General features: G+C 39.1%; 1 long non-coding RNA gene across 1 annotated transcript in view; it reads right to left on the reverse strand.

Moving 5' to 3' along the window:
- Positions 1-1,157: 1,157 nt before the first annotated feature.
- LOC148118263 (uncharacterized) overlaps positions 1,158-25,393 on the reverse strand; it is a 165,430-nt gene continuing 141,194 nt past the window's right edge. The window contains exon 3 of the long non-coding RNA XR_015736164.1: positions 1,158-1,236. This is a non-coding gene — a long non-coding RNA (uncharacterized LOC148118263). The remainder of the gene's footprint in view (positions 1,237-25,393) is intronic.

Genomic DNA, 25,393 nt, shown 5'->3' on the forward strand with positions numbered 1-25,393 from the left:
GCTTCTAAATAACCACTTGGAGACTTCATATCAATTGTAAACTATGTGGCCTGTTGCTCAGGCTTATTATTAACTAATTGCACCTCTCAAATTTCTGTTTATCTAGGCATTTCCATATAGCTCCTGGCTTTGCCTGTGGTCTAGGACATCTTGCTGTTTTGGCAGCTCGGTGGCATCTTCCAGACCACATCCTTCTTCCTTGTATTTTCAGTTTGACTTTCCTGTGTAGCATTATTCTGTCTTGCTATAGAACAAAGCAACTTCTTTATTAACCAATGGAAACCAAACATACTCACAGCATACAGGAAGGTTGACCAACAGCACATGACCTCTAAGTAAATTTGGGGGTAGAAAGCACCAAATTCTTAGTTGCTGAAATCTATGCCAAATAAAGACTGGCTTGGGGGCCCCTGCCCTGAGGATGTATAAGATGTACATAACTGACTAGAGTGAGGGAAATTTGCAGTAGTGTAGCCTCCCTTAAGCTGCCCACAGCTCTTCGTTGGTAAAGGTGTTTGTGAGTTGCCCATGCTGACGGTGGCATTCTTCATGGTCTAAGTGCTGGTATGCTGTCCAGGTGGTTTCCTGGTGCTGTAGCTGCCTTGAGTCATTTGGGATCCTACAAGGAACCCCAATGAACTCACTGATTCACTACTTAGATTGGGATGGAATCCTTTCTTTGGTTTGTTCTTACCTTTTTCATGCAGGTGAAGGAAGGGTGAACAGATGCTTCTTCCCACCCTCTGAGGAAAAGTCACAAGGACCTGAGAGTCAATATGTCTGGCTCTGCATGCCAAGTGGTGTCTACTTTAAATTGTTTAATGAGATCACCATGGTCAAGCACTTGCAGAAAGTCAGTGAATGGGTGTGTCTTACTTAGTTCACATTGTAGTCTGCTATCTTTCGGTTTAGCCCATACCATGTACTTTCATCAGAAGTGAGTCACAGAAATGGAGGGAAAACCCGCACTTTATTAATCCATTTCATTAACTTTCTGTTACACTTAAAAAGCTCACCTACCTAGTTTCCACAAATTTAATCTATAAATATTTTTAGTTAATATATTCCAGATACAAGAGAGCCATCATCATTTTATCTTCATTCACTCAGAGTCTTAAATAGAGCAGCACTACTCTTGTACTTCTCAGCAATCTCTATGATATTTTCCAAGAGGTCTTCAGATATGCATCCGTCATAGTCTCCATCTGCTTTTGCAATCTGTTCTTCAAGGTGTTTCTAGTGGAAACAATTCACAACTCTTAATGCACAGACATGAATTTTGTTTCAAGTGTGATGTACAAGAATGACATTTGTAAATTAAGAAAAGTACTAGGTGGATGTAATTAGTAGATGACTGTAAACTCAACACATGGGAGGCTGAGACAGGAGGATCACAGTTTAACATGTCTGGGCTGCCAAAAAAGACCACCTCAAAAGAAAAACAATGTTCTTACGTTCTTTTGAATTCTATTTTCTTTTTCTCTCACTTTTTTCTTTTATTTTTTTTTGTTGAGACAAGGTTTCATTGTATAGTTCCAGGTGTCCTCTTCCTCCCTCTGTAGACATTGTGAGTCTCAAATTCAAATGGATCCCACCTGTCCCAGCCTTCTGAATGCTGGGATTAAGGGCTTGTTTCATCATTGACCAGCACATTCTATTTTCTGATTGATATTCCCAAAGCTACAGAGAAACCCTGTCTTCAACCGCCCCCACACAAAATTAAAAAACAGTTATTTTGTTCCAGGTATTGGTTATGTGGTTGTGCATGCCTTTGATATTGGTGCTCTGGAGGCTGAGGAAAGAGGGTCTCTGGGTTGAGGCCAGAGTGGTCTACAGAGAGAGTTCCAGGATCGTCAAGGCTACACAGAAAAACCCTGTCTCACAAAACTTCCTTTTTGTATCTTATTTAATAGCATTTTATAAGCCCATGAGTTGTAAAGGTAGTCTTATAATCTATCCCCACATTAGGTTCATAGTCCATCTGGACCTGAGTTCTATGAAAGGCAGGATCCAGCACCATCAGACAGTAGTTTATTACCTTCGGTCTTCTCCAGTGCTCCCTTCTCACATGCCAATTTGGTTTCTGTGCTCATGCATCTACTTTGGGCCTTTTTCTGATTTTTGAGAAAGGGGTTCTTTCTGTGTACCCTTGGCTATGCTGGAAATTCCACCTGTCTTTCTCCTGAGTGCTCTAATTGAAGGTATGTACCTTTCCTCCTGAATGTGAGATTAAAGGCGTGGACCACCACTGCCCAGCTTATTTTTGGAATCTGAGACAAAGGCCAGGTATGAACTAATAGCAATCGTATTGCCTCAGCTTCCTAAATGCTGGGATTAAAGGCATGAACATTGTGCCCAACTTACTTCCACACAGCCCCTCCCTGCTGAGTGTGACATATGTGTTTGTAGGTTATGCACATGAACAAAACACTACTTTACAAAATATAAAAGTAGTCTCCTGTAACCTTGTCCCTCCGTAGACAAGATTATTTTAATAAATCACTAGTTTCCATTAAAATAAAATTTGTTACATGACCACAGATGATCTCTGATGCACAGACTACAACTGCACAGAGTGAACCAAGACATGAGTGAGCAGCTCTCCAGCTGGACATGTCCTGGTATGGGGCCAACACCTGAACCTCTCTATCTGCCTCAGCTTCACTAGCCAGCCAACAGACAAGCCATCTACAGGTGGGCTGCTCCAACATCCCCCCCAACAATCAGACCCTGTAACCTACAAGTTCTTCTTCACCCCTATACTCAACCAGCCTCAGAACCTTAGCGGCTCACTAAGAAACAAACAGCAACTGCACAGATCAGAACAAGAGTGGCTCACTAAGACATTGACAGTAACTGCAACAATTGGTCTAAGAGAGGATCCCTGAGAAACAGACACAGAATTGGACCAAGATGAAAAGACACTACTGGCACCAATTGAAGAAAAGATGGGTAGGCTCCAATGCAAGAACTTATTCAGCCATCTAAAAAGCAACATGGCAACACCAGAACCCAGTGGTCATACAGGGTCATTCAGGTTAGGACCTGAATATCCCAACTCAGAAGCAGCAGGAAAAAACTCTAAATATAACTTTATAAAGATGATAGGGAACCTTAAATAGGAAACAAAAAATTCTCTTAAAGAAACAGAGTAAAAGACAAAGAAAAAATTGGAAGAAATTAATAAATCTCTTAAAGAAACCCAAGAACACCAAGAAAAAACAAACAGGTGAAGCAAACAGTTCAAGACTTGAAAAATGAAATAGAGACAACAAAGAAAATACAAGCCATGAGAATTCTGGAAATGGAAAATCTGGGTAAACAAACAGACAATACAGATGTTAGCATAACTTACAAAATGCAAGAGGTGGAAGAAAAAATCTCAGGCATTGAAGATACAATAGGGAAAAAATAAAATGTTAAATCCAACAAATTCTTAACACAAAATATCAAGGAAATTTGGACACCATGAAAAGATAAAATCTAAGAATAATAGGGATATCCCAGATAAGAAAAATGCAGACACGTTAACATCACCAGTGATGAAATCTAAATTAAGAGGAGATAGCAATCACTGGTTATTAATATCCCTTAATGTAAATGAATTCAACTCACCTATAAAAAAGGCACAGGCTAACAGATTGGATATGAAAACAGAATCAATCCTTCTTACGCATACAAGAAACACATCTCAACCTCAAAGACAGACATTCTCTCAGAGTTGGGAAAAAAATAATACCAATCAAATGAACCTAAGAAACTAATGGGAATAGCTATCCCAATATCTAACAAAATAGACTTCAAACAAAAATCAATCAAAAGAGACAAAGAAGGATATTTCATATTAGTCACAGGAGAAAACATCCATCAAAAGGAAATCTCAGTACTGAACATCAATGCCCCAAATACAATGGCACCCTCATATGTAAAAAAAAAAAACACTTCTAAAGCTTAAAGCATACATTAAATCCCACACACTTATAGTGGGAGACTTCAACACTCTACTCTCACCACTGGACAAGTAAGTCAGACAAAAAGTTAAGAGAAATAACAGATGTTATTACTCAGAAGACGTAATGGACATCTATAGAACATTCCATCTGGAGATTAAAGACTATACCTTCTTCTCAGCACCTCATGGAACCTTCTCAAAAATTTATTACTTACTAGGTAACAAAACAAACCTCCATAAAATGCAAAAAATGGATTAACCCAATGTACCTTGTTAGATCACCATTGCATAAAACTAGAAGTCAGTAGCAACACTAATTTCAGAAAACCCACAAACACATGGAAATTAAACAATGCTCACCTGAATCGTAAATGCGTCAAGGAAGAAATAAATGGAGAAATGAAAGACTTCCTAAAATTCAATGAAAATGACCACACAACATACCCAAATTTATAAGACACAATGAAAGCAGTGTTAAGATGCAAGTTCATACCACTAAACACCCACCCAAAGAAGCTGGAAAAATCTGACACTAGTGAATTAACAGAACATTTGAGAACTTTAGAACAAAAAGAAGCAAATTCACCTAGGAGAACTAGACCACAGGAAATAATGAAAGTTCGAGTTGAAATCATAAAATAGAAACAAAGAAAACAATACAAAGAATCAATGAGACAAATAGCTGGTTCTTTGAGAAAGTCAACAAAATAGATAAACCTTTAGTCAAACTAAATAAAATGCAGAGAGAGAATATACAAATTAACAAAATCATAAATGAAAACTTTGATATAACAACAGACACGGAAGAAATACAAAAAATCATCAGGTCATATTTCAAAAACCTGTACTCCACAATATTGGAAAATTAAATGAAATGGACAATTTTCTGGATTAATATCACTTACTAAAATTAAATCAAGACAAGATAAGCAAATTAAACAGACCCATAACTGCTAAGGAAATAGAAACTGTCATCAAAAATCTCCCAACATAAAAAAGCCCAGGACCAAATGGTTTCAACTCAGAATTCTACAAGACTTTTAAAGAAGAACTACTACCAATACTTCTCAAATTATTCCACACAATAGAAACAAAAGGAACTTTGCCAAACTCTTTTATTATGTTACAAATAACCTGATACCCAAACCACAAAAAGACATTACTAAGAAAGAGAATTGCAGAGCAATCTCACTCTTGAACATTGATGCAAAAATACTAAATAAATGACTGGCAAATCAAATCAAAGAACACATCAGAACCATCATCCACCATGATGAAATCAGCAGCATCCCACAGATGCAGGGATGATTCCACATATGAAAATCTGTCAACGTAATCCACCATATAAACTAGCTGAAAAAAAAACCAGATGACCGTCTCATTAGATACGGAAAAAGCTTTTGAAAAAATATAACATCACTTCATGATAAAGGTCTTGGAGAGAGCAGGGATACAAGGAACACACCTAAACATAATTAAGGCAATATACAACAAGCCAACAGACAACATCAAAATAATTCAGAGAAACTCCCAGTGATTTGATTGAAATCAAGAACAAGAAAACATTGTCTACCCTCTCCATATCTATTCAATATAGTTCTTGAGGTCATAGCTAGAGCAATGAGACAACAAAAGGAGATCAAGAAGATACAAAATGGAAAAGAAGAAGTCAAACTCTCACTATTTGCTGATGACATGATAGTTTACTTAAGCGATTCCAGGAATTCTACCAAGGAACTTCTACAATTCATAAACACTTTCATCAATGGAGCAGGATTCAAGATTAACTCAAAAAATTAGTAGCCCTCCTGTACACAGATGATAAAAGGGCAGGGGAAGAAATCAGAGAATCAACACTCTTCACAAGAGCCACAAATAGCAAGTAGATCCCCTGGTATGGGACACCCAGAATCCTCTATAGTCAAACATCACCCCTGACACCACCCAAATACAAAGCCCAATCAAATATATCATGGGTGTCCAATATCCATTCTCTCTCCAAAGCCTCAGGGGACTTAATCCTCTTATCTCTGATCTCTGAAGTCAAAAAATCAGTGGAGCCTACCACTTGGCTCAAGACCACCAACTTTTAACTCAGCAGTAGTTCCCCTTCATCCTGTACTACCCAATCTCCTTATACTCTCCCCTCCACTATGCCTTCAAAAACCTCCCATTTCTCTGTTCTTGACCTCCTTCTTTTATATTCCTCTATAACTCCAGTCACAAAATATCATTGCCTTTACTTGGACTGGCCCAGACACCCGTTCTCTACCCAGCTCACTTGAACCGTCCTGCCCCAGGGATTCCAGGAGAGCCCACATTTATTTGGCTGAACTCTAGCCTCTGACTCAGTCTCTGTCACTCCCTAAATCTAAACTCATACAGTACGCAGATATCTTCTCCTTTGTATTCCATCGCTGCACATTAGCCAGACAGATGCCTTGGCCCAATTGAACTTTCTGTCCAGCCTCTCTAAGATCCAGTGAGCTACTCCTCTGCTTACTCATCTGGGATTAGCCATCACTCCAACTCCTAAGGCCATTAACCTAGTCACTCACAGTCCCTTACCACAAATGATTAAATCCTATCTTCCCTAAGTATGGCAGGCTTCCTTCACTCCTGGATTCCTTCTTTCTCTCTTTTTGCCCATCCCCTATATAAAGCAGCCCTTGGCCCCTCACATGAACCTCTTCTAATGCATTAACAAGTCATTTCATAAGCTTCAACCTGCCTTTCTCCAGGTTCCAGCCCTAAACCTTCCAGATTTAACTCGCCCTTTCTCTCTCTCTGTTACTGAAAAGGGGTCTTGGGTCACCATCTGGATCCTTTCTTTGCACCTGTTGCATACTTGTCAAAAAAACTAGACCAGCCTATGCAGGGCTGGGTACATGGCTGCGAGCTCTGGCTGCAGTTGAACTGCTTATATTTGAATCAAAGACTGCTTATATGCAAATCAAAGAAGTTAACCTTTGGGTCACTTATTACTGCTCTTTCTCCTAACCACCTGTCAATCTTCTAACATACAAGGGACTTCAAAACACTACCTCACTCCTGAGTTCTCTCCCTTCAGGTAGCCTTGGTACAAGATACAATACTAACATTTTAACTATGTCCACATTTAAACATTCCAAATCTTCTCCTCCAACCAATCCTGAAATACTCCCTATTACAATCGTACAGTGAGACCCTAGAAGAGTTACTACCTTATCCCATACATATACACTCAGTCTATACATGGCATACTGATGGCAGCTCCCTCCTATATGAATGACTCCATAAGGCAGGATATGTTATTGTTTCAACCAGAGTGGTTGAAGCATGGGCCCTTCCAAACCACAACACAGATCAGCAGGCTGAATTAATAGCTCTAACCAGTATCTGTCAATTTCCAAAGGGACAATTCCTAAATCTATATACAGACCTCAAGTATGCTTTCATATTCTCTTGTCGCGTGCAGCTATCTGGAGTAAATGGGACTTTTAACAACAAAAGAAGGACAAAACCTAATTCAGACCAAATTAGAGCCCTATTAGAGGCCTCCCATCTTCCACATCTGTAGGAATTGTCTACTGTTGATCACATTAAACAATTCCATTATTTCCATGGGACCTAACTGAGCTGTTGAGGCAGCGAGAGCTTCAGCTCTTGGAAATCTGGATCCTTCTCACACACTATAAGACACTCCTCGTACAACCAATCTCTTCACTATCATCCCCAGATTCTCAATAGATCTTGTTCTGTTTCCACCAGATCTTTCATGCCGATAGCCAGGCTTTGCCTCACTATCAAAACTTTATTACAGCTCACCTCTGAGGATCTGTCCTTTCTGAAGACTATCACAGCTTATTGTAAAATTTGTCAAACCTCTAATCACAACTCTGGGCATCAGAATCCCCCTTAACCCAATCACCAGCCAAGGGATTCCTCCCTGGATCAGACCGGCAGCTCGATTTCATACACAAACCCACAGTTAGACCTTTCAGATACCTACTAGTCTCAGTAGACACACTCTCAGGATGGGTATAAGCCTTCCCTACCATAATAAAGGATCACAGACAGTTCCTAGTCTACTCTTGGGAATTGTTGACCATTTTGTGTTCCCCACATCCCTTCAATCATATAACGACCCTGTATTTACTTCACAAGCCTCAAAGCCATGGCCCTTAACAGACCATGTTGTTTTCACATCCCCTACCATCCCCAATCTTCAGGAAAAGTTGAATAATCCGATCATTTCCTCAAAAACATTCTTATCAGACTCTTTCAAGTCATCCATACTGATTGGATGAAACTCCTACCATTAGCTCTCCTGCAATTAAGAGTGCTCCCAAAGAAACTCCTCTTTACCTCCCCTTTTGAACTCTTGTATGCAGGGCCGATTATGCCTCCTGGTCTTACATCCAAGCCATCTCCCCTTCCCGATCACCCCTTACCACACTATCTTCATACTCTTGTTTAGAATTTCACCAATCATCACTTGCCTCAAGCCCTCCCAGATCCCCTTCTCTCTCCAATTAACAATGGGTATTTCGTTCTCCTCTCTCATCCAGGACAAAATTCCCATCCTCTTGCTCCAAAATTAACAAGCCTCTTCAGGGTAATCTTTACTACTCCAACTGCTGCTAAACTTAAGAATTTCCCTCACTGGATTAATCTTTATGATCTCAATCTTTTTATACCATAAGCTCAAAACAATCTTTCGATCCCCAGCAAGACTTTGTGCTCTTAAGATTTAGAAGATACCCAAACTGAAAAGTCTCCCTCTGGTCTTAGAAAATGAGGCCTCACACATCCACATCTGTCTAGACTCAAGCCCAACCCTATTGGCTTATGCCCCACCTCTTCTCATTCTATCTCCTCATACACTCCCTATCTTGACGTGTGGAGATTTGAGGTTCAGCAAACATACTCAGCAATTCAGCTAGATCACTCAGGTGGTACGATCTGAAGACTGTGCACCAGCAGGCTGCCAAAAAGTGATACTCATCCCTGTAACACCAAAGTCAATTGATAGAACACATGTCCCCTGTGCTTGCTTCCTCTATGATCAGACTAAAGGTTACTGTCAACACTGGCCAGAAACCTATGGAGGCTGCCCTCATTGGTCCTGTAAGAGACATGATGCACATTTATAAAAGCACTCTGCTGTTTATGATGAATGGGGAAGCTTTTACATCATGATTAATAATTCATGACACCCCAGATGGGAAATGAGAGTCCTTGAAAATCTGTATAATAGCATTTAACGCAGCCACCCATCAGGAACACTCAAAATACAGAGTGTACACACTCCACTCTCTCAACTCCTAGGTGTAGACACAGTAGAAGAAGTGGTCCAAAGCTCCTCAAAGGTTCTTACATCCTTAATAATCACCTTTATTGGACCCCAGCTCCCTGTGACACCATCTCGTTTCAAACCCTGACTACTGTGTATCAGCTGCTGAATAACACTCAGTGTGACCTTTTTTTCTTTTTTTAAAATTTATTTATTTATTAAAATTTTCCACCTCCTCCCCGCCTCTCTTTTCCCTCCCCCTACCCACCTCCCCTCCCTCTCTTGTCTTAAGAGCAGTCAGGGTTCCCTGCCCCATGGAAAGTCAAAGGTCCTCCCCCCTCCATACGGGTCTATAAAGGTGAGCATCCAATCAAACCAGGCACCCACAAAGTCAGTTCATGCAGTAGAATAAAGACCCAGTGCCACTGTCCTTGGCTTCTCAGTCAGCCTTCATTGCCAGCCACATTCAGAGTGTTCATTTTACCACATGATCCATCACTCCCAGTCCAACTGGCCTTGGTGAGCTCCCATTAGATCAGTCCCACTGTCTCAGTGGGTGAACTCACCCTTCATGATCCTGGCTTTATATCTCATGTTCTTCCTCCTTCTACTCCTCATTTGGACCTTGTGAGCTAAGTCCAGTGCTCCAATGTGAGTCTATGTCTCTATCTCCATCCATTGCCAGATGAAGAGTCTATGGTGATATGCATGATATTCATCAGTGTGGCTATGGGACAAGGCCATTTCAGGCACACTATCCTCTGCTGCCCAAGGAACAATCTGGGGACCTCTACTTGGACCTGGGAACCCCTCTAAAGAGAAGTCCCTAGCAAACCCTAAAATGGCTCCCTTAATTAAGATATTTACTTCCCTGCTCCCATATCCACCCTTCCTCCATCCCACCCATCCCATTCCCCCAAGTTTTCCCAAATCCGAATCCTCCTCTTCGACCCTCTCTCTACCCATCTCCTCTTACATCCACCCCGCATACCCCCGTGCACCCAAGTTTTGCCTGGAAATCTAATCTACTTCTAATATCCAGGAGGATAACCATATGATATTCTTTAGGTTCACCTTCTCATTTAGCTACTCTAAAATCACAAATTATAGGCTTGAAGTCCTTTAATTATAGCTAGAATCCACTTACGAGTGAGTACATACCATATCCCTCTTTTTTGGGTCTGGGTTATCTCCCTCAGTAAAGCATTTTCTATTTCCATCCATTTGCATGCAAAATTAAAGATGTCATTGTTTTTTACCGCTTAGTAAAACTCTAATGTGTAAATGTTCCACACCTTCTTTAACCATTCTTCTATTGAGGGGCAACTAGGTTGTTTCCAGGTTCTGGCTATTCCAAAGAGTGCTGCTATGAACATAGTTGAACAAATGCTTTTGTAGTATGATAGGTCATCTTTTGGGTACAATGCTGGGTCCTGAGGGAGGTTGACTCCCAGTTTCCTGAGAAACCACCACACTGATTTCTTCAGTGGCTGCACAAGTTTGCATTCCCACCAACAATGGATGAGTGTTCCCCTCACTCCACATCCTCTCCAGCATAGGCTATCATTGGTGTTTTTGAGATTAGTTATTCTGACAGGTGTAAGATGGTATCTCAAAGTGGTTTTGATTTGCATTTCCCTGATCGCTAAGGAGGTTGAACATGACCTAAAGTGTCTTTTGGACATTCACAGTTCTTCTGTTGAGAATTCTCTGTTCAGTTCAGTACCCCATTTTTAATTGGGTTAATTAGAGTTTTAGTGTCTAGTTTCTTGAGTTCTTTGTATATTTTGGAGATCAGACCTTTTTCTGATGAGGGATTGGTGAACATCTTCTCCCAAACAGTAGGTTGCCTTTTTGTCTTACTGACAGTGTCCTTTGCTTTACAGAAGCTTCTCAGTTTCAGGAGGTCCCACTTTTTCATTGTTGCTCTTATTGTCTGTGCTACTAGGGTTCTACCTAGGAGGTGCTCTCCTGTGCCCATGTCTTGTAGACAACTTCCCACTTTCTATTCCATCAGGTTCAATGTGGTCAGATTAATGTTGAGGTCTTTAATCCATTTTGACTTGAGTTTTGTGCATGGTGATAAATATGGATCTATTTTCATTCTTTTACAGGTTGACAACCAGTTATGCCAGCCGCATTTGCTAAAGATGCTTTCTTTCTTCCATTGTATAGTTTTAGCTCCTTTGTCGAAAATCCGGTGTTCATAGGTTTGTGGATTAAGATCTGGTCTTTGTTTTGATTCCATTGGTCAGCATCTCTGTTTTTGTGCCAATACCATGTAGTTTTCATTGCTGTAGCTCTGTAATAGGGTTTGAAGTCAGGGATGGTAATGCCTCCGGAATTACTTTTATTGTATAGGATTGTTTTGGCTATTTTGAGTTTTTTCTTTTGCCATAGAAACTTGATCATTGTTCTCTCAAGGTCTGTGAAGAATTTCGCTGGGATTTTGATGGGGATTGCTTTTGTTAAAATTGCCATTTTTACTATGTTGATCCTCCCAATCCAAGAGCATGAGAGATTTTTCCATTTTCTGGTATCCTCTTCAGTTTCTTTCTTCAAAACCTTAAAGTTCTTGTCAAATAGATCTTTCACTTCCTTGGTTAGAGTTACCCAATGATACTTTGTGTTATTTTTGACTATCTGAAAGGTGATGTTCCTCTGATTTCCCTCTCTGTATCTTTGTTCTTTGTGTATAGGAGGGCAACTGATTTTCTGGAGTTGATCTTGTATCCTGCCACATTACTAAAGGTGTTAAACAGCTGTAGGAGTTCTTTGGTAGAGTTTTTGTGGTCGCTTATGTACACTATCATATCATCTGCAAATAATGAAAGTTTGACTTCTTCTTTTCCAATTCGAATCACCTTGATCTCTTTATGCTGTCTTCTTGCTATTGCTAGAACTTCAAGCACTATATTGAAGAGGTATGGAAAGAGTGGACAGCCTTGTCTTGTTCCAGATTTTAGTGGGATGGTTTTGAGTTTCTCTCCATTTAATTTAATGTTAGCTGTTGGTTTGCTGTATATTGCCTTTATCATATTTAGGAATGAACCTTGTATCCCTGATCTCTCCAAGACCTTTATCATAAAGGGGTGTTGAATTTTGTCAAATGCTTTTTCAGCATCCAATGAAATGATCATATTTTTTTTCTTTCAGTTTATTTGTATGATGGATTATGTTGATTTATTTTTATATGTTGAACCAGCACTGCCTCTCTGGGATGAAGCCTACTTGATCACAATGTATAATTTTTTGGATGTGTATTTGGATTCTGTTTGCAAGTATTTTATTGAGAATTTTTGCATCAATGTTCATGAGTGAGATTGGTCTGTAATTCTCTTTCTTGGTTAAGTCTTTGTGTGGTTTGAGTATCAGGGTGACTGTAGCTTCATAAAAGGAGTTAGGCAATGACTCTTCTGTTTCTATTTTGTGAAACACATTAAGGAGTATAGGTATTAACTCTACTTGGAAGATCTGATAGAATTCTGCATTGAAACCATTTGGGCCAGGGCTTTTATTGGTAGGGAGGTTTCTGATGGCAGCTTCTATTTCCTCGCCACTTACAGGTCTATTTAAACTGCTCACCTGGTCTTGACTTAATTATGATAAATTGTATTTATCTAAAAAAGTGTCCATTTCTTTTACATTTTCCAATTTAGTGGCATACAGGCTGTTGTAGTAAGATCTAATGATTATCTGAATCTCCTCTGTGTCTGTGGTTATGTCCCCCTTTTCATTTCTGATCTTATTAATTTGCTTGTTTTTCTCTCTGCCATTTGATTAGTTTGGATAGGGGTTTTTCAATCTTGTTGATTTTCTCCAAGAACCAGCTTTTTGTTTTATTGATTCTTTGGATTGTTTTCTGTGTTTCAATTTTGTTGATTTCAGCCCTCAGTTTGATTATTTCTAGTCTTCTACTCCTCCTGGGTGAGTCAGCTTCTCTTTGTTTTCTATAGCTTTCACGTGTGCTGTTAAGTCACTAATGTGTGCTTTCTCCATTTTCTTTATGTGGGCATTTAGTGCTATGAACATTCGTCTTAGCACTGCTTTCATAGTGTCCCATTGGTTTGGGTATGTTGTGTCTTTATTTTCGTTGAATTCAAGGAAGACTTTAATTCCTCTATTTCTTCCTTGACCCAGGGATGGTTCAGTAGTTGACTGTTCAGTTGCCATGAGTTAGTAGGCTTTCTGGGGTTAGAATTATTGTTGAATTCTAACTTTATTCCATGGTGATCTAATAGTACACAGGTGATTACTACAATTTCTTTATATTTATGGATATTTACTTTGTTACAAATTATGTGATCAATTTTTGAGATGGTTCCATGAGATGCTGAGAAGAATGTATATTCTTATCTGTTTGGGTGGAATGTTCTATAGATGTCTCTTAGGTCCATTTGGTTCATTACATCTGTTAGTTCTCTTATTTCTCTATTAAGTTTTTGTCTGGTTGACCTGTCGATTGGTGAAAAAGGAGTGTTGAAATCACCCAATATTAGAGTGTGGGGTTTGATGTATGGTCTGAGTTCTAGTAATATTTCTTTTACTTATGTGGGTGCTTTTATAATAGGTGCGTAGATATTCTGGACTGAGACTTCCTCCTGATAAATTGTTCCTGATATGAGTAAAAAGTTTCCATCTCTGTCTCTTCTGATTGATTTTAGCTTGAAATCTATTTTGTTAAATATTAGTATAGCTACACCCACTTGTTTCTTTGGTCCATTTGCTTGGAAAACCTTTTCCCAACCCTTTACTCTGAGGTAGTGTCTGTCTTTGTGTTTGAGGTGTGTTTCTTGAAGGCAGCAGAATGTTGGATCCTGATTATGTATCCATTCTCTTAACCTGTGCCTTTTTATAGGTGAGTTGAGTTCATTGATATTAAGCGATATTAGTGACCAGTGGTTGTTTAATCTGGTTATTTTTCCTGGTGTTATTGTTTGTGTGTTTCCCTTCTTTGAGTTGTGCTGGTGGAGGGTTGTCAGATGCTTGTGTTATTATGAGTGTTATTGGCTTCCTTGGTTTGTGGTTTTCCTTCTAGTATTTTCTGTAGGGCTGGGTTTGTGGCTACATATTGTTTAAATCTGTTTTGTCCTGGAATATCTTGTATCTTGTTTTCTTCATTGATGATAAATGCAAGCTTTGCTGGGTATAGTAGTCTGGGCTTGCATCCTTGGTCTCTTGCATTCTGCAGCACATCTATCTAAAACCTTCTGGCTTTCATGGTTTCCATTGAGAAGTCAGGTGTAATTCTGATAGGCTTCCCTGTATATGTTACTTGACATTTTTCCCTTGCAGCTCTTAATATTTGTTCTTTATTCTGTATGTTTTGTGTTTTGATTATTATATAACAAGGGGATTTTTTTGATCCAGTCTATTTGGTGTTCTCTATGCTTCTTGTATCTTCATAGGTATATCCTTCTTTAGATTGGGAAAGTTTTCTTCAATTATTTTGGTGAATATATTTTCTTTGAGCCTTCTCCTTCTTCTACACCCATTGTTCTTAGGTTTGGCTTTTTCACGGTGTACCAGATTTCCTGGATGTTTGTGTTAAGAATTTGTTGGATTTGTTTTGTTCTATACTCAGTGAGTTTATTTCCTCTACAGTATCTTCAGTGTCTGAGGTTCTTTCTTCTATCTCTTGTATTCTGTTGGTAATACTTGTCTCTGTAGTTCCTATTTATTTACCCAGATTTTCCATATACAGCCTTCCCTTGGTTTGTGTTTTCTTAATTACCTCCATTTCATTTTTCAAGTCTTGAACTGATTCCCTTACCTGTTTGATTGCTTTTTCTGGGATTTCTTGTTTTTCTTTGATATCTTTGAGAGATTTATTCATTTCATCTACATTTTTGTTTGTTATCTCCATTTCTTTATGGCAGATTTTCACCTTCTGTTTAAGTTCCTCTATTATTTTCATACAGTTCTGCTTAGAGTTGATTTCTTTTATTTCTTCTGGAGTAGGGTGTTGAATTTTTCTAGTTTCGTGATCCCTGGATTCTGATGATGTCATGTTGCCTTTCAGGTTGTTGGAGGAATTCTTGCATTGGCACCTGCCCATCTCTTCCTTCAAATGGAGCCAGGAGATTCTTGGTGTCTTGGTTCAGCTTTTGCTGTGACTGACTCTCTGGGTGGATCTCTTCAGTGCAGGAGCAGGAACTGTTCCTGTCCCTCTAGATAGTACTCCTCAGCACCATCTGAATGGAACTCCTCAGCATAGACACAGGGATAGCATTCTGGATGGAACTCCTCAGCACTGAAATAGGGACAGCCCTCTGGATGGAACACCTCAGCACTGAAATAGGGAGAGCTGGTATTCCAAGGACACAGGAGACAAAAGGGCGATAGTGGGTGCAGGGCAGAGTCGAGTGGAACACAGAAGACCCTGCAGCAGAAGCTGAGGGGGGGGGGCTGTGCCGCTTTTGGGCTTTCCATCCTTTATAATCATGTGTTAAGCCAAAGCCAGTCACATGTGTGTGCTTGTGTGTGTATGTGTGCATGCATGTGTATGTGTAAATATATATATAAATATATATGTATAAATATATATATATGTATATATGTGGTATGTTTAATGCCTATAGATCTTTTGTACATAGTAGTCTATTATATATATATAATCACATAAATATATATTTAATATTTATGTATATGGATGGTTTGCCTATAAATATGCATAACATGTGTGTGCCTGGTGGCTGTGGAGGTCAAAAGAGGAATCATTGTATATGACTGTGAGCCACCATGTGGGTGCTGAGAACCTAACCTGAGTCATCTGGAAGAGCAGCCAGTACTCTTAACCACTAAGCCATATCTTTAGCACCATAACACCTTTATTTACCAATTACCAAGCATCGCTGTTTAGTTACAGGAACAAAAAAGTTGAATATGCCACAATCTATCAATTTTCCTTTCTCTTCAGTTCATTCTACACATACTGCTCACAGTGATCATCCTAAAACTGAACCTACTAATTCAAAGTATTCACAAACTTATAATATGTGTTTCTTCTGTGTTCTAATAAGTTCTTAGACTGAAGAATATATTACATACCCAAGGTCTTTAAAAATTCTTGGAACTTCTTCAAATTTCTTGACAGGAAGTTCATATGATGGGCATAGGAAGCCATAAAGAAAGACAAAGATCTTTAGGAAATCTTTAGTTGATCGGGCTTGTAGAGACTTGATGGATATACTATGTACATACCATTTTCTATAAGAATCTACAATCATTTTTATGAAGCATTGAAAATTTTGGATTAGAAAAAATATTGGGAGCAAAAACACTCAAATCAGGCAATTTAAATTATAGAATACCTCATAGAACTTTTTAATACAGTGCTGAATAAATGCTTTGTCCTTAAGTCATCTTGGATGCTTGATTTTTTCAGACCTGGAAAATATACCAAGTTGACTATTAATGGATGAAGGCCCACTAGTCCCAGAAGAATATTTTAAGAAGGCAATCAAAAACATTTCCTTCTGTGTTCAAGTCTGCATTATTTCAAGGCTAACCATCACACACACACACACACACACACACAAACACAAACACACACAACTTGTAACAACAGCATCAAACATTAGCCTTTAAGTTTTAAATAACTAAATACAATGTGTTCCATAAAGCAGAAGGAGAGCATACCATGAGTTTACAGCAGTTTTAGGCACAAAATGCAGGGGAAATAAAATGTACTTCTGGGACCAGGGATACATCTCAGTGATTTGTTCAGCTTGTGAAGTGCTCTGTACTCAATCTTCAGCACCACAAATAACAAACAAATTTACTTGTCCATGATATTATCAGCACACACATTATCCTTAAAGGTATGTTTCAGGTCCATAGATCTTCTGTCCCAAGTAGTCTACAAGCCAGTTTAATAACCTAAACATTTCATCTCTATTTATGCCCCTCTAACTGCTCCATTGCTTGTACTCCCTTGCTTGCCATTATGCCTCAAGGGAAAATTGTCTCTGAGTATCAAGAGTTAATATGCATGAAAAACTTAAGAACAGTTGACCTATATGAACACTCAATAAATATTCAGAACTACTCGTAAGGAGAGTCTGCCATTACCTCCATTAAAAAAGTAAAAAGGATCTATTTTTATTTCTGTATATTGTGCCTGTATATGCATAACCACACACGCATGTGAGTGCTTATGGAGGTCACAAGAGGGGCATCAGATTCTCCTGGAGCTGCAGATGCAGGTGGTTGTGACCTGCCCAAGGTGGGTAACTGGGATTTAAATTTGGCTCCTCTGGTAGAATAGGAATGACTCTAAACCACTGAACCAACTCCCATTTATCTCCACTCTTTTTCTTTCTTTCTTTCTTTTTTGTTTTGGAAAACAGGTTTTTCTGTGTAGCTCTGGTTTTCTTGGAACGTGTCTGTAGACCAGGCTGGCCTCAAACCCAGAGATTAGACTGCCTCTGCCTAATTAGAGGCATGCACCACCACAAAACCTATCTCCATACTTATATGCAAGAGATTCAAAGTACAAAAAGGTGAGGTCATTCCCCAGGTCATACAAATAACAGACTGCTTGCTGTCAATCTGTATCAAACTTCCCCACCTCCAATCCAGACAACTGCTGATCTAGTCTAGAACAAGTTCTCCAAGGTGTATCTAGTATCACTACAACAGAACTAAGATGCTGTTTGTTCTTCTCACTCTCATCCTCTCATGTGTACATTGCTGCCTAGACTGGCTGCTACGACAGTCTGAATGCAGTAGCAGACAAAGATTCGAACCATCTTTCATTAGGTAGCTATTAAAGGGATCTGAATTTAAAAGTGGAGACCATGTTTGGCTGCCCAATATAATTGTTTTGCATTAGAAATGTTTTAATTTTATTACATTTATTTATGTGTGTGTGTCGGTGTGTGTGTGTAAAAGAGAGAGAGAGAGAGAGAGAGAGAGAGAGAGAGAGAGAGAGGGAGGGAGGGAGGGAGGGAGAGAGAGAACAGCTGGTGGTCAGAGGACAACCTGAAGCAGTCGGTTCTCTTCTACTACGTGGGTCTGGGGATTGAAAGCAGGTCTTTGGGCTTGGTGATAAGTGCCTTCACGTGCTGAACCATCTTGCTCACCCAGAAAGTTTTTTAAAAATTCAAAGCATTGTAGGGGGTGGTTATACACACACCTTAAATCCAAGCACTTGTGAGGCACAGAGAGGTAGCTCTCAAAGTTCGATGTTAGCCTGGTCTACAGAGTGAGTACCAGGAATACTAGGGCTACACAGAGAAATCCTGTCTCCAAAAAACAAACCAAACTAACAAAAAAGCAGTTAAATAAATAATGCATTTTATTTTTGAAACCACATAATGAGATTTTTATTTTAAATTGAGTTGCTATTGACATTTTCTTAGTATAATTTCTAATATAATTAATACTGACAGTCTTATTAACCAAAGCTCTTTGAAGGTTAAGACAATTGGAGAGTAAAAGACTCAAATGTTGAACTAGAAGATGGCTAAGCTTTCACCATCTGATTCTACAGTTTCTGAGAACTAGTTACAGAACACATCTCAGACTTGAGCATCGGCTTAGAATGGTGGAATTTTAATCTGAATCTGTTCTTCTCTAGCATAATACAAAGCAGAATTATACAGACATCATATCACCTGGAATCTTAACTACTCAAACAAGAATATTGGGTCCTAACATTTGTCTTGAAAGCACCTTTTCAATACAATTTTTATTGTCTCTCGGGAACCAAAGCACAGTTATAAGAACCTATTCATTAAATAAAATTAAAAGCCTTGTTACCTTTTACGAAATATAAAGACATTGCTTTCAGATGCAGGTTTGTTTGTGTTTGGCTTTTCAAAGGTTGCTCCCCCTTCGCTTCAAAGAAAAACAGAAAAAAACCCTTTAAAGCAAATACAAAAACACCAGTTCAAGTAATTTTGAAAACATGTTAACCTCTTTCCCCTACTAATAACAAATTTTAAAGATCACAGAAATGTTTGATAATTGTTTTCATTGGAATGAGCAAAAAGACAGGAAACTTTTGAAATGTTGAAATTTTTAATTTATGTCTTTTTAATTTTAAAATTTGTTTATATATGTATAAGAATTTTAAGGAAAATATAAGAAATTGTTATAGGTTGACAGCTATGTTTGAATTCTTTTCTTCAGAATGGCTGATTAAGTGGCTTATCTGTAGACATTATGCTAATATGGTATACAGTAGGTTAGAACTAGCCTTCCAGTAACTGGAAGAGCAACACTCTGAGTGAAAAACTAATGTTTATAATAACAATTTTTTTAGTTGGTCGCTTTGTGAGCTATGCCTTTCTCTGTAGGCTTGGGAACAACTATATGGCCCACACTGGTTTTGAACTCTCATTCAGTCTTCTTCTTCCTGGAGTCTTTTGAAGACCAGGATTACAGGAGTGTGTGATCACACTCAGCTATAAGAGCAAGTTCATTTGAACACCCTAGTTGCTCCAAACTTGAACTAATTTTATAGCCTACCATCAAAATAAATAATATTGCTTTGATTTCATTTCTACCTTTAGTAGTTGGAAACATCTTAGTAAATAAAGTTATACCACACTACCTGCTTCACCAGTTAATTATAAAGTAAAAGGAAAACAAGGAGTATTAAGGGTGGCAAAAACCCTTTTATAGCAAGCCGAGTAAACAATTAAAAGAAACAAACCACCTAGCATCACGTCCACTTTAAGATTTCAATGAGCCCAATCAGGTACTACTGGGAAGAGACAAGATTAAGATATTGTTTAGGCTATTGTAGTAACCATTTCTTACAACCGCCTTGCCCTAGACAGTAAGTATGCAGCTAGGAAGCATAGGTGGAGGCACTTGCATTTGAGGTTTATCGAGGTCCTGGGATCTTAATTCCTGTATGGGGAGGCAGACAGCAGCACCGGTAGAAACAGAACTGTGTTTTATGCTTAGAACCTAATTCATGATTTCAATATCAGAAAAAATGTTCCAGATGCAAGTGGTTCATTAAGCAACAATTATCACTTTTATTCTTAAGTAGAAGAGTAACCAAGTCTGCTCCATTACAATAGTATTTTCCCTGTGTGCTGTATTTGTTTTTCATGTATACTTAAGTCCTCAGTACAGATAACACCTATGGAACTTCAAGTAGTCAATACACTCTAACAAGGCAATGCAAAAACGAACATATATGTTTCCCGCATCACAAGGCAATCCCTGATTGCAAAATTTCTATATGTTATCTCTGAGTACGTCACTGCTATCCCTTATGTCTATCTCAATGGTAACTCACAAGCTGCTTGACAAGAAATCTCAGGCTCCTTAACTTCCTCAAAATGTTTCCTTTAGCTTCAAAAACAGGAGTCATTCTGTTTTCCTAAGGTCTACTTTTCTTGCTTTATGCTTAATCCCATGTCTCTCAGTTAACATCCACTATTGTCTTTCTGGTTCTAATCTCTCTTTCAGTAAAGATAAGCAATCTGATCCACAACATAATGTAGAGCCTGCTTCCAGTCTCAAAACATTTTAGTATTGTAAGCATGCCCATGACAGACCCTGTCTTCATCTCTGCAGGGCTAGATGCTAGCAACAAAGCTTTTTCAAATCCTGCCCTGGCCTCCTTTGAGGGTGAGACAGAACTCACTGTTGTAATAATAATAATGATGATGATGATGATAATAATAATAATAATAATAATAATAATAATAATAATAATATAAAAGCAGCGAAGAGAAGTCACACCTTGCGATAAGGCTCACATAGGAGGTTTATTGGAAGACAAGAGAGACGGGGCAGAGGAAGAAGAGAGGGGGGCAGAGACTAGACCCTTGAGACAAGAGTGGTGGGAGAGAGAGGGAAGTGGAGACTGGGAGAAGGAGGGTAGGTCGACAGGCCCACCTTTTACAAGGAAACAGCAAATGAGTGTAGAAGTGGCTACATGTGAAGTGCTCTTAGTGGCTACAGGTGACGACGAATCCTGTCAGGAACCTCAGGGGAGGCCAATGCAGATGCACAAATACTAACCCACATTATTGTTTGTTTTGAGCTAAAGTACACGATAGGCTGTGCACTGAGCCACATCCGTCCTTGTTCAGCTGCTTATATTGCACTAGATTTTATTTTCAAGACTTCAGTTTTCCAGACTTTTTCTCTTTACATGGCTTTTCAGCTCCTGCATTACCACACAAAGGCAGCTTTCCAACCTGATCCTCCCTGGAAGTCCCTCGCTCTCCCCATTACCTCGGTCAGCAGTCAGCATCCTCTTTTCCCTCTACAGGTGCTGCTGTCTGCATAAACTTAATGATGTCAGAAAGCAGAGCCTGGGGGACCCCACCCCAGGTCTCTGATGCTGCAGAGCCTTTTAGCATGAACACAGTTCTAAAACTAAACACTGAGTGCCAGATTATGCACCAAACAATCCCAATCCAGTTTGAATTCAAAGGGTTATTCATTTGAGGGGAAAAACTTACAGAACACTTTCCTACAGGACAAACAGGGAAGGACTCTTGTGGCAAGAGTGATAGGAGGGCTGGTGCTGCTTTCTAAAGAGAAAGAGACCATGCCCCAGTGGGCTGGTATCTCAGCAGCTATTGGCTGAAGGAGCTTCCACAGCAGATGTGTTCTTGCACTCAGTTTGTCAGTATTTTATTGAGTATTTTTACATCTATGTTCATGAGGGCGATTGGTCTGTGTGTGTGTGTGTGTGTGTGTGTGTGTGTGTGTGACATGAAAACAAGATCATTGGAGTACAGACAGGGGACCAGTGTAAGCTTCCGCACTTTTCTGTGGACACCCGAACCTCGAAACAGGCGCGCGCTTTTCCTGACTCGAGCCCACAAGAACAGACGACTGTCCTAAGGGTTTAAACACATCACACACACAAAGATACCGGGCTCATCTGCCAAGGAGCAAGTGGCAAATGGCAGCTTTAGTAAGCATAAGTCGGGTATATATACTGTGGGGCAAAAGGACACCAGCCCCCCCATCAGGATCAAGGAAAGAGAAAAGTCAGGGGGCCGCACCCAAGGTCAGAGAGCAGCTGAATAGAGAAAAGAGGAAGCCAGGTGGGCATGCTCAGGCTCAGAGAAAAGCTGACCCAGGAACCTTGCCTGCAGGCGAGAACCTTGCTTGCAGGTGGAATTACCATGACAGAAGAGTTCTCTCTAAGCTACACCCTTGGGCTGTAGGTGAAATTAACATAACAGGAGAGGGCAGTTCTATGCTACACCCTCAAGCTGATGCAGTGGAACCAGGAAGCAGAACAGCCCTGCAAAGCGCCTTGGGAAAAATGGGGAACCTGTGTACCTACAGACCAGTGATGAGTGAAAGAATGGGGATAGTAAATGAGGCTGTCTTATGTATGAAATCATTTTGATAATGTACTTTTGTAGGTTCAAACTTGCCACAAATGCATAGAATGAATTAGAACCTTTAAAAAGTCTGTATAATCTGTATTTTCAATACTGGAAATGATGTAAAGGTAAAATATATAACACAGAAAATTATAAAAAGACTGCTGACAATTATTAGAGGATAAAACCCTCTAAACCTCTGTAAAGAGCCAGAAAAACCCCCCACAGATTGAACATGAGAATAAATAGACTACAGCACTAGCTAATGGCTGCTGCATGGAGGTGGTCTACAGAGGGCCAGCTCCCATGATCATAGTGTGATGTCTTGTCTTATGATGAATTGCTGATTTTTTTTTGGCTTAATTGTTTTAGTTAGCCTAGAAAATAATGAGATTCATCATGACATTTTCATACACACACACACTCACACACACAAACATGTATATATATGTATATGTATATATATATATATATATCATTGTACTTTGCTCATATTCCAACACCTCATTACTTTTTTCCCTCCTTTTAACCCTTCTTGCTAGTTCCTTCCCCCCTTTAAATAGTTTCCTTCTTCCTCCATGATGCATATATACACAGAGGCTTAAATAATGACATATATGCATAGATCATCAAGTCTACATTCTGCATTCTGAGAGAAAACATACATACTTTTTCTGTTCTCCTTCTCTTTAATTACCTTGGATAGAACATTTGTTAGATATTATCATATTACTACAGTAGAAGTCATGGTGTAGTTAGATTATACATTGAATTTTTGTTCCCCCGGAAACTGCCATCCTGTTTTATAGCCGCTGAACCATTTTTGTATTTTATCTTTGACCTGCATGAATTATTTAGAAGAAAACTATTTCATTTGCATTTGACTTATTCTAGTATCAATTTATTCTTGATTTTGAACTTAAATTCTTTGAGGTAGAAAAATAAATTCTGGTTCATTTAAGTTTGTAGAGCTTTGTTTTATTGCCCAGCATATACATTATCTTTGAGATTACAATGTGGAATTGAAGATTATGCTCTGTAACTGTTAGATATAGTGCTTCTAGGTGTAACATTGAGAACTTCACTGTCTGCAGAATTTGTGTTACTTCTTTTAACCTTTCTGTTGAGTTTTCAGAGATGAGTTTAGAGCAGTGTCTAAGGTCAGTATTTCTCCTGTTCAGAAAATGTGATTTCCCAACACTGCGTGAGAATGGTGAAGACTAAGTTTTAGGAAGTGTACAAGTTAGCCTACCATGAAGTTTCATAGATGCTGCAGAAGATGTGAAATATATGGACCAGGACAAAGGACTCTGGTTCCTGCCACAAAGAAAAACATGTGCTTTATGTTGATATGTGTCCTTTGTCTCCATGTCCTACATGAATGTTGTGAGGTTTGTCTGTGCAGAGCCTCAGTGAGCATAAGCACTTGTTATTTTTCTCATCACCACAGCCAGATATCTAAGAGAAACAACCTAAGCAAGGAAAAGTTAGTTTTGCCTTGAAGCTCCAGCATTTTGTATGCATATATTGTCACATTACCTAATAGGAGGGTTATGAGCTGTGTTTCCTTCCATAGAGTTTGAAAGTAGTCTCTTCACACTCTTATAGTCTCATTATACTCTACAATAACTCTGAGCTTAATAAGAGTAGATTTTACTAAATGAAATAAGATATTCAAAGCACAGCACAAATTTAATTCTTTGGAAATTTATTTTAATTGTAATCTAATTTTACTTTATGTGTGTGGACGTTTTGCCTGCATGCATGTCTGTGGATTGTGTGTTGCCTGGGTGCCCTCTGAGGCCAGAAGAGGGTGATAGAGCTCCTGGAACTGAATTGAGAGCTGATTGTGATCGACTGCGTGGGAGTTGGGAACTGAAGCCAGATTCTCTTTAAGAACAACTAGTGCTCTTAATGGCTGAGCCATCTTTCCAACCCATGGAAAATAATTTTAAACCAGCATTATTTTAATGTACTGTAAATGATTGTTTCTCACAGATCAGAGAGCTGATTTTGGGTGGATCCTTGTAGTTAATCCAAGAAGGTCTCCAAAACAGTGTTCTCTACCCAGTTGTAGAAACACAGCGTGGAAATAGTGGCCGCGTCCTTTTACCACTTGATGCTTGCAACTTGTCAGAATTACGTGAGATGGCAAAGCACTTGCCTTCCCTCGATGACATGCATCTTCAGATGCTCCCATTGACCGAAGATGATATGTCTGTTATAGAGCTGGATTTATCGTCACAGGTCATCGAAAATAACTCTAGTTTTTTCAGAATGATGAATTTAATGGGACAGAAGTACCTGCTACCAGCCAACAGCAGCTTTCTCTTGTCTGACATGTTTTGGATGCAGTCTCTTCTGAACTCTAAGTAGTTTTATGTTTGTTTCAGAAAAAGAGAATTTTTCTGTCATCTCAGAAGTCAAGAGTTTGAACTTTGAATGAAAGTTCAGTTTTAGGGACTGGAGAGATGGCTCAGCGGTTAAGAACATTGACACTTCTTCCAAAGGTCCTGAGTTCAATTCCCAGCATCCACATGGTGGCTCACAACCATCTGTAATGAGGTCTGCTGCCTTTTTCTGGCCTGCAGGCATACACACAGACAGAACATTGTATACATAGTAAATAAATAAATAAATATTTTTAAAAAAGAAAGTTCAGTTTTAAAATCCTGACTTTGCTCTATTGTTTATTTTTGAGATAGTCTTGTTAAGTAGCCCAGGCTGGCATTGAACTTGCTATGTAACCCAGGATGGCCCTGATATCTCAATTGTGTTTGACATTGCCTCAGTCTCCCGGATGCTAGGATTCTAGGTCTGCATCATCATACCCACCTCCTGGTTTTT

The sequence above is a fragment of the Myodes glareolus genome, chromosome 23 (assembly GCF_982192425.1).
Source record: "Myodes glareolus chromosome 23, mMyoGla1.1, whole genome shotgun sequence".
NCBI lineage: Eukaryota > Metazoa > Chordata > Mammalia > Rodentia > Cricetidae > Myodes > Myodes glareolus.